We start from the raw sequence: 13,287 nt of genomic DNA, 5'->3' as shown, positions 1-13,287 counted from the left end.
TTATGAAGAGCTTCTACTGTGGAAGAGTTTCTTGAGAGCAGCCTTCATGTCTCGGTTTCCCAGACTGTAGATGAAGGGATTTAACATTGGGGTCACGGTCATGTACATCACAGCAATCACAGCATCCTTTAGGATGTAACTGGCCAGAGGTTGGAAATACATGCCCATGACTGTCCCATAGTACAGAGAAACAACTGTGAGGCAAGAGCCACAGGTGGAGAAGGTTTGTGTACACCCTTAGTGGATGGAATGTGGAGGACTGTGGAAAAGACACCAGCATAGGAGACAATGATGCCTAGTAATGGCACCGAGAAAACACCAACCCCTGGGTACATCATCTTCACGTTCAAGTGTGTGTCAGAACAGGACAGCTTGAGCAAGGGGGAAATGTCACAGTAGAAGTTGGCCACCTCCTTGTTGCCACAGAAGGACAGACTAGCTGTGAGCAGAGTGTGAGGAAGGGCATTGGCATTTCCAATAACCCACCATGCAACCACCAGCAGGATGCAAGACCGCAGGCTTATGATGGTTGTATATTGAAGAGGGCAGCTGATGGCTACTGCTCGATCATATGCCATTGCTGCCAGCATGTAGCTGTCTGTGTTGGCCAAGGCTATCATAATATACATCTGTGTCAGGCATCCCACAAAAGGAGATGGTTTTGCTGCCCAGGAGATGGTTGGCCAGCATCTTAGTGATGGTTACAGAGGAGAAGAAGATGTCGACAAGGGAGAGATTGGCAAGGAGGAAATACATGGGATTGTGGAGGCGACTGTCAGAGAGAATGGCGAGGATGATGAGTAAGTTTCCTGCCACTTTGAATGGGTAAATGAACAGCAAGAGGATGAAGAAATCCTCCTGCTCCTGCTGACCCGTGACTCCTAAGAGGATGAACTCCCTGGTGGAAGACTGGTTTTCTCCTCTCATGACTCCTTCAACATGAAAGATAGAAGAGTCCAAAATCATTAGTGTCATTATGGTGAATTATGATCTTCCCTATGCAACACTTGTGACTCAAGTGATCAGCTTTCTTAATGCCTGCCATTTTAAAACCCAGATATACTCAAAGTTTGGGGAAATATTCCTGTTGATCTATGGAACTAACCAACACTCAGTCAGACACTCATGTGTGAGAAGTGAACAATGTGTGAATCAGAAGTGCTCATCTTCTAGAGCGCTAATTTCCAGAATATATAAAGAACTCAAAAAACTCTACACCAAGAATACAAATAATCCAATCAACAAATGGTCTAAGCAAATGAACAGACACTTCACAGAAGAAGATGTACAAGTAATTAACAGATATATGAAAACATGTTCAACATCTCTAGTAATAAGAGAAATGCAAATCAAAACTACCCTAAGATTCCATCTCACCCCAATTAGAATGGCGATTATCAAGAACACAAGCAAGGATGTGGGGAAAAAGGTAAACTGATACATTGCTTGTGGAGTTGCAAATTAGTGCAGCCACTCTGGAAAGCAGTATGGAGATTCCTCAGAAAGCTTGGAATGGAACCACCATTTGACCCAGCTATCCCACTCCTTGGCCTATACCCAAAGGACTTAAAATCAGCATACTACAGAGATACAGCCACATCAATGTTCATAGCTGCTCAATTCACCATAGCCAGATTGTGGAACCAACCTAGATGTCCTTCAGTTGATGAATGGATAAAGAAACTGTGGCATATATATACAATGGAATATTACTTCGCAATGAAGAATGATAAAATTATGGCATTTGCAGGCAAATGGATGAAATTGCAGAATATCATGCTAAGTGAGATAAGCCAATCTCTAAAAACTAAAGGATGAATGATCTCGCTGATAAGTGGATGAGGACATATAATGGGGGATGGGAGGGGTTAGCGTTAGGGTTAGGGTTAGTTTTAGGATTAGGGTTAAGGAGGGTGGTAAGAATGGAGGAAGGAAGGACTGTATAGAGGGAAAATAGGGGTGGGAGGGGTCGGGGGAAGGGAAAAAATAATAACAGAATGAATCAAACAACATTACCCTATGTAAATTTATGATTACACAAATGGTATGCCTTGACTCCATGTACAAATAGAGAAACAACACATGTATCCCATTTGTTTACAATAAAAAAAAGAAGTGCTCATCTTCCCTATCAACACACCATAAACACCCAGGACTCAGTCATTTCATAATTAAATCTCATATTCCATGGTCTAGAGTCTTTGTTAGACCTTATTTATTGTCATGAATACATGACAAATACAGTTTATTCATTCATTCATTCACTGTTTCAGGCATAGTCCCTGCTCTCAAGTGCCTGATAATTTAATGGAGAAGCTAGCATCACAGACTAATTTTATTATATATGATAAGGAACAGAGAGAATTTTGGGGGTTTTTGACTAAGTTCTAAAGGACAGAAAGATTTGTTAGTGGAAAGACTAACTTGGAAGTGTGGAATTGTTCCATTGACCAAAGAATGGTCACAAAACCCATAAGGTAATGGGTGTGTACACTGGTATTGGGAGATTGTAAGTCACAAGGGACACTGGGTTTAGGTTATACCAAAATAAACCCAGTGAATTTTCTCTCCTACTGTCCCTTTTTGAAAGTAGACTTTTACTACCTTCTTTAAGAGGTTTTATATCTGGCAGGTCCTCAAGTATGCATAATCACCATGCTTTTCTCTCCAATCTTCTTTCTGTCCTTGGCTATTTCATGATGTAACTCATGGAACTCCACAGTATCTACAACTACCATTCCATAAACTCTCAGGTCTATTTTGGCAGGCCTTCCCATATTTCCGTATCGAGTCCTCTGGTCAATATTTCTGACCAACTCCACTCAGCATATATGTAGCCTAAGAAGACTGTGAGACTTAGGGAAGTAGAATATCATATGTTGTTTATTTTTAACTTCTCCAGATTGATAATGGTGAAGTATTGTTCATTGCACATATCAATAAGCTTTTCCTCAATATTGCTTGTGTGAAATCCTGGTTCATTGAATTTCCTAAGTATAGGATGCTCACAAGAACAATCTGCCTGTTTATTTCTCATTAGTGCCTTGGTTATTCTGATTCTTATTTTAATATATACACATCCACCTTTGTACTTCATATGCCAGTGCTTTTGCTCACACCATTTTACTCTTCTAACTGAAATATCATTAATTCTCCTTGACTACTCTACTGTATGTTCCTCTTTGACCCATCTTGCATTGCAAGACATACTAAATATGACAGACTACTAGCTGCTTGTCCAAATCCATGCTATTCTCTTCTTCTTGGACATTCAACTATGCTACACTTCCCAGGCTCTCTTGTGTTGAGGTTTGGTTGTATGAGTGAGTTCTAGTCAATTGACTTATGTGATCCGGTGCCAGACTTCCTCTACTCTCTTGTGCCAAATGTATTCAAATGTGGAGGATACTGAATGGGATGATGGAATCACAAGGGGGTTGATGAGATTGTATCCCAAATTCTCCACATCCAGGAGAGACACCCACCACCAAGAATACCCACATGGACTGTTACTTATGTAACATGTAATCTCTTATTTTCCTAAAGCCTGTTTTACATGGTGTGATCGAGTAGTTGCCGTAATCTGAGTTTTCATATAATTTACCAATTTTTCTGAAGAGACTTCTACTTAAAAACTAATTAAATCTGTAATGAATTCAATCACTTATTCTCAGTGTTACCTATAGTAATATGTAAATTATATGCTAGGCATGGGAGATGGAGTCATATCTGTCATATCTAATCAGGATGTGCATTCTCATCTCTACATCTAAAGCAGTTTGAGTTTGTCTTTTAAGATGTCTTTTCTTATCTTCATTTAGAATTTCTACACCTCTGATTTCAAAGGGCTCTCTAAACCTGGAGGTTCAGAGACTATGTTTATCTCATATGATATAGAAATGTAGGGTTTCAGAGGTTGGGTTCTAAGAAACATGGCACATGAAGCTGATGTTGACAGGTCCCATTTTTAATAAAAGACATAGAAAGTTTAGAAAAATGTAAACACAACCCTCCCCACCAAAAAACATAGCCAAACTTAAAAGAAATAGATGGGCATACCTGACTGAGGAGCAAAAAGAAACTCAGAACAAGAAATATAAGCCATAGTCAATGCTGTGGTGGTCCCTTGGGGTTTGTGATCAGGAATTAGGTTCTCAGGGCTGGGGCTTGGGGTGTTTGTGTCATTTGGTAGAGTAGATGTGGCCACAGAGTCACATAAAGCATGGAGATCAGTAGTCTGTATAAAGTGCTTGAAGTATTAGCCTCTTTGTGGAAAGAGCACTAGAAAGAATTTGCTAAGTAATGATTATAACAAAAGACCTTATTCTTAGAAAATGTGATCATCTACAAATAAATCCATGGAATCTCTGGATGAACAAAGAGATTTAAAAATTTTTGTTAGTTATAAACCATTATGTAAAAAATTGATGCTATATTTAAATAAATTAGAATATAATTTCAAAAGGACTCCTCATTAAAAATAGTTGGAGAAAATTTTGAGGCATCTAGAAATAATTTTAACTAAAGAGATCCAAAATGGTTTTCCAATATCAATAAATTTAAATGAACTTTAATGAAGGACAAAAAAATAAAGGAAAGTGGAGGGTATAGAGAATGTTCATGAAAAATCTAACTACGGAAATCTCAGGTCTTTTCCAATTAATCTCTGAATTCATTGAAATCCCAATCCAAATATCACAGGTTCCTTTTAAAACATAAAATTTAGCAAACTGATCCAAACTAAATTTGTGAAAGGACTATAAGCAAGAAGGAATTGGCAAACAATGAGCCCATATGTAGGAAAGCTGAACTCCATACACCTTCAACCCAGCAGTTCCCTCTCCTAACTAACTCCAGAGAAACCCCAGCATATGACTCAAGAAGACATGCAAGGGATGTGTATTGTCACATAGGAAAGTTAGAAATGGCCCACACAGTGAGGAATGAATAAGGAAATTGTGCTACTTTCTGATCAATGAATTCCTTTCAATGTTTTTTTTTTCATTTTTTCATTTGCCTATGAACCTTTATTTATATGTGGTGCTGAGACTTGAACCCAGTGCCTCACACTTGCTAGGCAAGCACTTTGCTACTAGCCACAACCCCAGCCCAACTTTTCAATGGTTTTAAAAATGAATTTGCATAGTTAAGTTAGACACAAATAATGTGGTGAAAAAAAGCAAGTTGCTGGAACATATATGGGGCATCAGAAAGTGCATGTAAATTTTAACCTACAGTAAGATATACCTGAAATGTAGCAGAAGTGTAAGTCCTGAATGGAAGCATCTTACCAATGAGAGAAGAGTGGTTATCTCTGGAGTGGGAATCAGAAAGAAGACATTGGGTGGGAACAAGGACATTTCAAGTATATCTGTAATATTTATTTTAAAAAAATGAAGTAAATATGAAATATTCTCTTTATTAATTCTACATAAGTTTCTGTTATGTTATTCTCTGTGCTACTTGGATTTTTTTTTAGCAATATCATAATATACTTGGTTCAGAGTGTGGCCATGGTGCTAGTGGATCAAGTCCATTTTTTGCCAGTACTAGAGATTGAACCAAGGGACAGTCACCCACTGTCCTTACGTTCCCAGCCCTTTTAATGTTTTAAAATTTTGAGATGGGGTCTCATTCAGTTGCTAAGTTCAGACTGAAACTTGCAATCTCTGGCCTCAGTCTCCAGAGTACACCATGCCTGGTTTAAGCGCATGATTCACTGAAGACAGTAGATGGAGAGAGGTTTCCTTGTGAGTAAGCTGAGAACAAAAGGGGGCTACACTGGGAGAGAGATCTGGGGGCCATATATCAAGCAATGTGAGGGAGAAAACTCAGCAGTATTTTCAGAATCTTCCTTAATACCAGCTCTTTCCCATTAACTGGCAAACATATTGTAGCCCCTTTAGACATTCAATGAATTGTTCACAGTCCTATAACTCTTTCTACCCGTCACTCCTTTTCTTATCTCTGTTCTTCCTTTCTGAATTGGTCTTGCCTACAGAGATGTATGTCTGTTGGAATGAAAAATATAATATGCAGATATGATTGTGTCCATTTCTTTAACATCACATTTTTATGCATCAGTACATGGATGAAATCCAAACTCTTTATCATGGAAATAACCTCAAGTACCAAAAATTCAGACAGTAGAGGATGACTCCAGTAAAAAAAAAAAATGTGTTGTATGTCTTTATCAAAGCAGAGAGAACAGGCCAGGAGAGGGAATGGAAGAAATCATCTAGGAATACAAATTGTGATTTTGGTTTGTGGAGGATTTTCATCTCATGCAAGGTCTTTATGATTTATTCAATAGGTACTAAGAATTGGTAGAGTGGTTGAGGGTTCCACTAACCATTTTTTGTTTGTTCAATGTAAATACATGTGTGTAAATGTATACATTAATTGATCAATGAGTTGGAATTATTTTGATTGACAAACAAGTGTAAGGACAAACTAAAAGAGAGAAGAAAACGTGTGTGTGTGGGGTGGGGTTGTTAAGAATGTAAGAAAGAGAGGCACCAGAGTAGGAGAAATGGATGGTATAGTCAATGCAGGAACTAAAGCAACAGGGAACCAGATGATCTGAGCATAGGGATGGTCTTCAGGATGGAGAACTGAAGGGTATGATATTAGAGTTTCATTACAGGGAGAGAGGATTTCTGTGGAAATCATGGAGAAAGAGGTGAAAAGACTCTCTTGCTACCAGAAAAAGGAGTGGGAGGTGCATCCATGTGAATGATAGAGGCAAAGTCAGAGCCTTGAGTTCACTGGAGGGAAGTCAGAGTCTTAAACATTGCTGACCACCAATATGCACTATCTCGGACATGTTTGTGTTCTGAGAAATCAGTCACATGAGTGTGATTGTGCTGTGAAGAATTTTTCATGGACAGAGGAGGGCAAATGCTTCCCCTCGTCTTTGGGGGGCAACAGCCATGGCTGAGGAGGCACCCTTCAAGTGCTTTATATTCTCACCAGTGCTTTGACAAGGAGACACCGCCATCTTGTGAAGGGCTGATTCCCAGTGATTCCCACTGAGTATGGAGTGGATGGTTTCTCCTCTATAAGGCTATGCAGTGTGTGAGTGTGCATATGCACAGCACAAGCCACACACAGAGTATAATTTCTGGAAATAGATAGGACCTATGACTGAGATAATCAGTTTTAACTACCTCATCCTAATCTCTGTGTTCATGGACAGGAGGCCTGGTGATGTGAGGTCAATGGGAAGGATACCGTCTCTTTTGTATATCACATCTTAGGAACTTGAGGTCTGGAGTCAGGTTGACGTTTGTGCCCTGATTTAAACACTACCTCTCAGTGTGACTTTTGGCCCTTTATTTCACCTGATAAATGATCTTATAAAATGGCATAATAATTCTACTTACCTTGTGGAGTCTTTGCAAGGTTCAAGGAAAGGAACTCATGTGGTGCAGATGCTGGTGATCTATTGCTTGATGATGGTGCTATAAACCATCTATATTGTGCATAGCCCTCACCTCTGGAGTCAGCTCAGATGTTGTCAAGAAGTGTGTCCTGGCCAGGTGACCTTCACTACCCTTCCAAGTGGGAAGTGTGTAGGCAGCTGGTCTAGTATCTGCTAGCATTCCTTTTGGAGTTCAAGCAAGCCTGGCCCTCTGTAAGTGAGGTGGAGAAAGGTCCAGGATGGTTGGAAAGAGGCACTCTTAGTTGACCTATGGAATAGAAGGGATGGAAAGAACTGTTCAGGATGGAGTCTGAGAATGAGAAATCTAGTTTCCATTTCAAGGAAGCTGGGTAGACCTTAGCATAAAGATGGTTGGGAATCAGTCACCAGGTTATAAATCTCCTGAGACATGACTCTCTGGTGTCTTCATTCATATCAAAGTCAGAATAATTGTTGGGACTCATTGATGCTTCTCCAGTGGGGCCCTCAGGGGATATAGTGGCTCCCAATAGTAATCTTCTCCAGAAGGCAGGATGGAGGAGAAGATTTCTTGGAGATGTCTGTCTCCAGGATTTGACTGTGGGCTAACCTATACCAACTTCTTTGTGGTCTTCTGTCCTTTGCTGTTCAGCTTAAACTTGAAACCACTTCTTGGGAGTTGCAAGGGCTATGGTTCAGTTGAGCTGCTGGTGTTTCTGCCCTCCTATTTTGTTATGTGTAATAAAGGAAAATAATTATACCTCATCTTTTCCATCGAATTTGACATGGAACATTTTAGGGTGCAATGTGTACTCTCTTTAATATGGCAGGCTGATAGTTGGTCTCCACATTTCCTAGATTCTTAGAGAAGGAAAGGACCTAGATGTTATCTAATCCATTATATGTATGTGTCACCTTTATAATAGCCTGAGTAATGGTCATTGTCCCATGATTTAGCACCTCCTATGGCAGTGAGCCACTATCTTCTGTAGAGAATAATGGCAAAGACTGTGAGCCCTGACTGCTCGACCAATTACTGACTCTGTCACATACTGAATATAACTGACCTCAAACTATTATTTAACTTACTTACACACTACTAAAATGGAAATAATAATGATTGTAAGAACAACATTCTCATAAAGTAATAAAAAAATGAGTCACTATTTTTCTTAGAATGTTCTGGTTAAAAGAAACCTTGTACAATTATCTAATTCACAACTTCACCTTTAAGCTGAAACTGTTTCTGTCAGTTTCTTTTGTTTTTTTAATTTGTTCTTTTTAGACATACATGACACTAGAATATATTTTGATATATATTCATTGAGAATAACTTCCCATCTTGTGGTTGTACACGATGTGAAGTTACACTGGTTGTGTATTCATATATGAACATAAAAATGTTTATGTCTGATTCATTCTACTGTGTTTCCTATGCCCATCTTCCTCCCTTCCCTCGATTCATCTTTGTCTAATCCAATGAAATTCTATCTCCACCACCACATTGTGTCTTAACATCCACATATCAGGGAGAATATTTGGTCTATGTTTATTGGGATTGAATTATTTTACTTAGCATGATAATCTCAAGTTACATCCATTTACTGCCAAATGCCATAATTTCATTCATCTTTTTGGCCAAGCAATATTCCATTTTGTATAGGTACCACATTTTTTATCCATTCATCTGTTGAAGGGCACCTAGGTTGGTTCCACAGTTTAGCTATTGTGAATTGAGTTGCTACAAATATTGATGTGGCTGTGTCATAACAGTATGCTGATTTTTATTTCTTTGAGTATATGCAAAAGAGTGGGGTAACTGGGTCAAATGGTGGTTCCATTCCAAGTTTGCTGAGAAAACTCCATACTGCTTTTAAGAGTGGTTTCACCAATTTGCATTCCCACAACCAGTGTATCAGTGTACCTTTTTCCCCACATCCTAACCAACATTTATTGTGGCTTGTATTCTTGATAATTGCCATTCTGACTGGAGTGAGATAGAATCTCAGTGTAGTTTTAATATACATTACTCTAATTGCTAGAGAAATAGAACTGTTATCATATATTTGTTGATTGATCATATTTCTCTGAGACATGTCTATTCAGTTCTGCAGCACTTTTATTGATTGGGTTATTTTTTCTTAAATTTATTTTTATTGTAAAAAATGGGATACGTGTTGTTTCTCTGTACATGAAGAAGAGACATACCAATTGTGTAATCATACATTTACATAGGGTAATAGTTTTTGATTCATTTTGTTGTTTTTTTCCTTCCCCACACCCCTCCCACCCCTCTTTTCCCTCTATACAGTCCCTCCTTCCTCAATTCTTGCCCCCTCCCGCGATTATGTGTCATTATCCGCTTATCAGCGAGATCATTCATCCTTTGTTTTTTGAGATTGGTGTATCTCACTTAGCATGATATTCTCCAATTTTGTCGATTTGCCTGCAAATGCCATAATTTTATTATTTTTTATGACTGAGTAATATTCCATTGTATATATACCACAGTTTCTTTAACCATTCATCCATAGAAGGGCATCTAGGTTGATTCCACAATCTGACTATTGTGAATTGAACAGCTACAAGCATTGATGTGACTGTATCTATGTAGTATGCTGATTTTAAGTCCTTCGGGTATAGGCCAAGGAGTGGGATAGCTGGGTCAAATGGTGGTTCCATTCTAAGCTTTCTGAGGAATCTCCACACTGCTCTCCAGAGTGGCTGCACTAATTTGCAACCCCACAAGCAATGTATGAGTGTACCTTTTTCCCCACATCCTCGCCAACACCTGTTGTTGCTTGTATTCTTGATACTTGTCATTCTAATTGGGGTGAGATGGAATCTTAGGGTAGTTTTGATTTGCATTTCTCTTATTACTAGAGATGTTGAACATGTTTTCATATATCTATTGATTGCTTGTAGATCTTCTGTGAAGTGTCTGATTATTTCCTTAGCCCACTTGTTGTTGGGTTTTTTGTATTCTACTTGTAGAGTGTTTTGAGTTCATTATATATTCTGGAAATTAGTGCTCTATCTGAAGTATGAGTGGCAAGGATTTTCTCCCACTTGGTAGGCTCTCTGTTCACATTGCTGATAGTTTCCTTTGCTGAGAGAAAGCTTTTTAGTTTGAATCTATCACAGTTATTGATTCTTGCTTTTATTTCTTGTGCTATGGGAGTCCTGTTAAGGATGTCTGATCCTGGACTGACATGTTGAAGATTTGGAACTACTCTTTCTTCTATAAGATGAAGGGTCTCTGGTTGGATTCCAAGATACTTGATCCATTTTGAGTTGATTTTTGTGCAGGGTGAGAGATAGGGTTTCAGTTTCATTCTCCTGCTTATGGATTTCCAGTTTTCCCTGCACCATTTGTTGAAGAGGCTACCTTTTCTCCATTGCATATTTTTGGCACTTTTGTCTAGTATGAAAAAATTTTATTTATTTGGGCTTGTGTCCATGTCCTCTATTCTGTACCATTGATCTACCTGTCTATTTTGGAACCAGTACCATGCCGTTATTGTTACTATTGCTTTGTAGTATATTTGAAGGTCTGGTATTGCAATACCCCCTGCTTCATTCTTCCTGCTAAGGATCGCTTTAGCTATCCTGGGTTTCCTATTCTTCCAGATGAATTTCATAATTGCTTGCTCTATTTCCGTAAGGTACATCATTGGGATTTTAATTGGAATTGCCTTGAATCTGTATAGCACTTTTGGTAGTATGGCAAATTTGACAATATTAATTCTGCCTATCCAAGATCATGGGAGATCTTTCCATCTTCTAAGGTTTTCTTTAATCTCTTTCTTCAGTGTTCTGTAGTTCTCATTGTAGAGGTCTTTCACCTCTTTTGTGAGATTGATTCCCAAGTATTTTATTTTTTTTGAAACTATTGTGAATGGGGTAGTTTTCCTAAGTTCTCTTTCTGAAGAATCATCAATTATGTATAAAAATGCATTGGATTTATGAGCATTAATTTTATATCCTGCTACTTTACTGAATTCACTTATGAGTTCTAATAGTTTTCTGGTGGAATTTCCTGGTTCCTCTAAGTATATAATCATGTCATCAGCAAATAGGGATAGTTTGAGTTCTTCTTTTCCTATTTGTATCTCTTTAATTTCTTTGGTCTGTCTAATTGTTCTGACTAGATTTTCGAGGACAATGTTGAACAGTAGTGGTGAAAGAGGGCATCCCTGCCTTGTTCCAGTTTTTAGGGGGAATGCCTTCAGTTTTTCACCATTTAGAATGATATTGGCCATGGGCTTAGCATAGATGACCTTTACAATGTTAAGGAATGTTCCCACTATCCCTGTTTTTTCTAGTGTTTTGAGAATGAAGGGGTGCTGTATTTTATCAAATGCTTTTTCTGTTGATATGGTGAATTACGTTTATTGATTTCTGGATGTTGAACCAACCTTGCATCCCTGGGATAAAACCACTTGATCATGGTGCACTATCTTTTTAATATATTTTTGTATGTGATTTGATAAAATTTTGTTGAGATTTTTTGCATCAATGTTCATTAAGGATATTGGTCTGAAATTTTCTTTCCTTCATGTGTCTTGTCTGATTTAGGTATCAGGGTGATATTGGCTTCATAGAATGAGTTTGTGATGGTTCCCTCCTCTTCTATTTCATGGAATACTTTGAGAAGTATTGGAATGAGCTCTTCTTTAAAGGTTTTGTAGAACTCGGTTGAGAACCCATCTCGTCCGGGACTTTTCTTTTTGGTAGACTTTTGATGACTTCTTCTATTTCATTACTTGAAATTTATCTATTTAAATTGCATATGTACTCCTGGTAATTCACATGTCTCTAGAAACCTGTTGATGTATTTGATATTTTCTATTTTATTGGAGCATAGCACAGATTTTCAAAATAGCTTCTAATTATGTTTTGTATTTTACTCATGTCTGTTGTGATATTTCCTAGTTTATTCTGAATTTTAGTACTTTGAGTTTTCTCTTTTCCTTTCTTTGTTAGTTTGGCTAAGGGTTTATCAATTTTGTTTATTTTTCAAAGGTCCAACTATTTATTTTGTCTGTTTTTTCAATTGTTTCTTTTGTTTGAATTTCATTAATTTCAGCTCTGATTTTAACTATTTCCTGTCTCCTATTACTTTTGGTGTTGCTCTGTTTTTTTTCTTGGGCTTTGAGCTGTAGTGTTGGGTCATTTATTTGTTGATTTTTTCTTCTTTTATCAAATGTGCTCCATGAAATAAATTTTCCTCTAAGTACTGCTTTCATAGTGTCCCAGAGATTTTGATATGATGTATCTTTGTTTTTGTTTACCACTAAGAATTTTTTAATTTTCCTCCTAATGGCTTCTGTTATCCATTCATTGTACAATAGTGTATTATTATACTCCAGGTGTTGGAGTAATTTCTGTTTTTTATTTTCTCATTGATTTCTACTCTCAGTCCATTATGATCTGATAGAACATAGGCAGTATCTCTACTTTTTTGCATTTCCCAAGGGCTGCTTCGTGGCATAACATATGGTCTATTTTCGAGAAGGTTCCATGTGCTGCTGGGAAGAAAGTGAATTTGCTTGTTGATGGATCGAATATTCTATATATGTCTATTAAGTATAAGTTATTGAGTTCTCTGGTTTCTTTGTTTGGTTTTTGTTTGAAACATCTATCCAGTGATGACAGCGGTGTGTTAAAATCACCCAGAATTATTGTATTGTGGTCTATTTGATTCCTGAGCTTGAGAAGGATTAGTTTGATGTACAGAAATGCACTGTTGTTTGGGGCATAAATACTTACTATCGTTATGTCTTCCTGATTTATGGTTCCCATAAATTATGAAATGTCCTTCTTTATCCCTTCTGACTAACTTTGGCTTGAAGTCCACTTTATCTGATATAAGGATGGAAACC

General features: G+C 37.8%; 1 pseudogene; it reads right to left on the bottom strand.

Annotated features, from left to right (window-relative positions):
- LOC124979818 (olfactory receptor 1A1-like) lies at positions 1-927 on the bottom strand (annotated as a pseudogene).
- Positions 928-13,287: the final 12,360 nt, after the last annotated feature.

The sequence above is a fragment of the Sciurus carolinensis genome, chromosome 3 (genome assembly GCF_902686445.1).
Source record: "Sciurus carolinensis chromosome 3, mSciCar1.2, whole genome shotgun sequence".
Classification (NCBI taxonomy): Eukaryota; Metazoa; Chordata; class Mammalia; order Rodentia; family Sciuridae; genus Sciurus; species Sciurus carolinensis.
The sequence above is the reverse complement of the archived record's forward strand: the minus strand, read 5'-3'. Positions and strand labels throughout refer to the sequence as shown.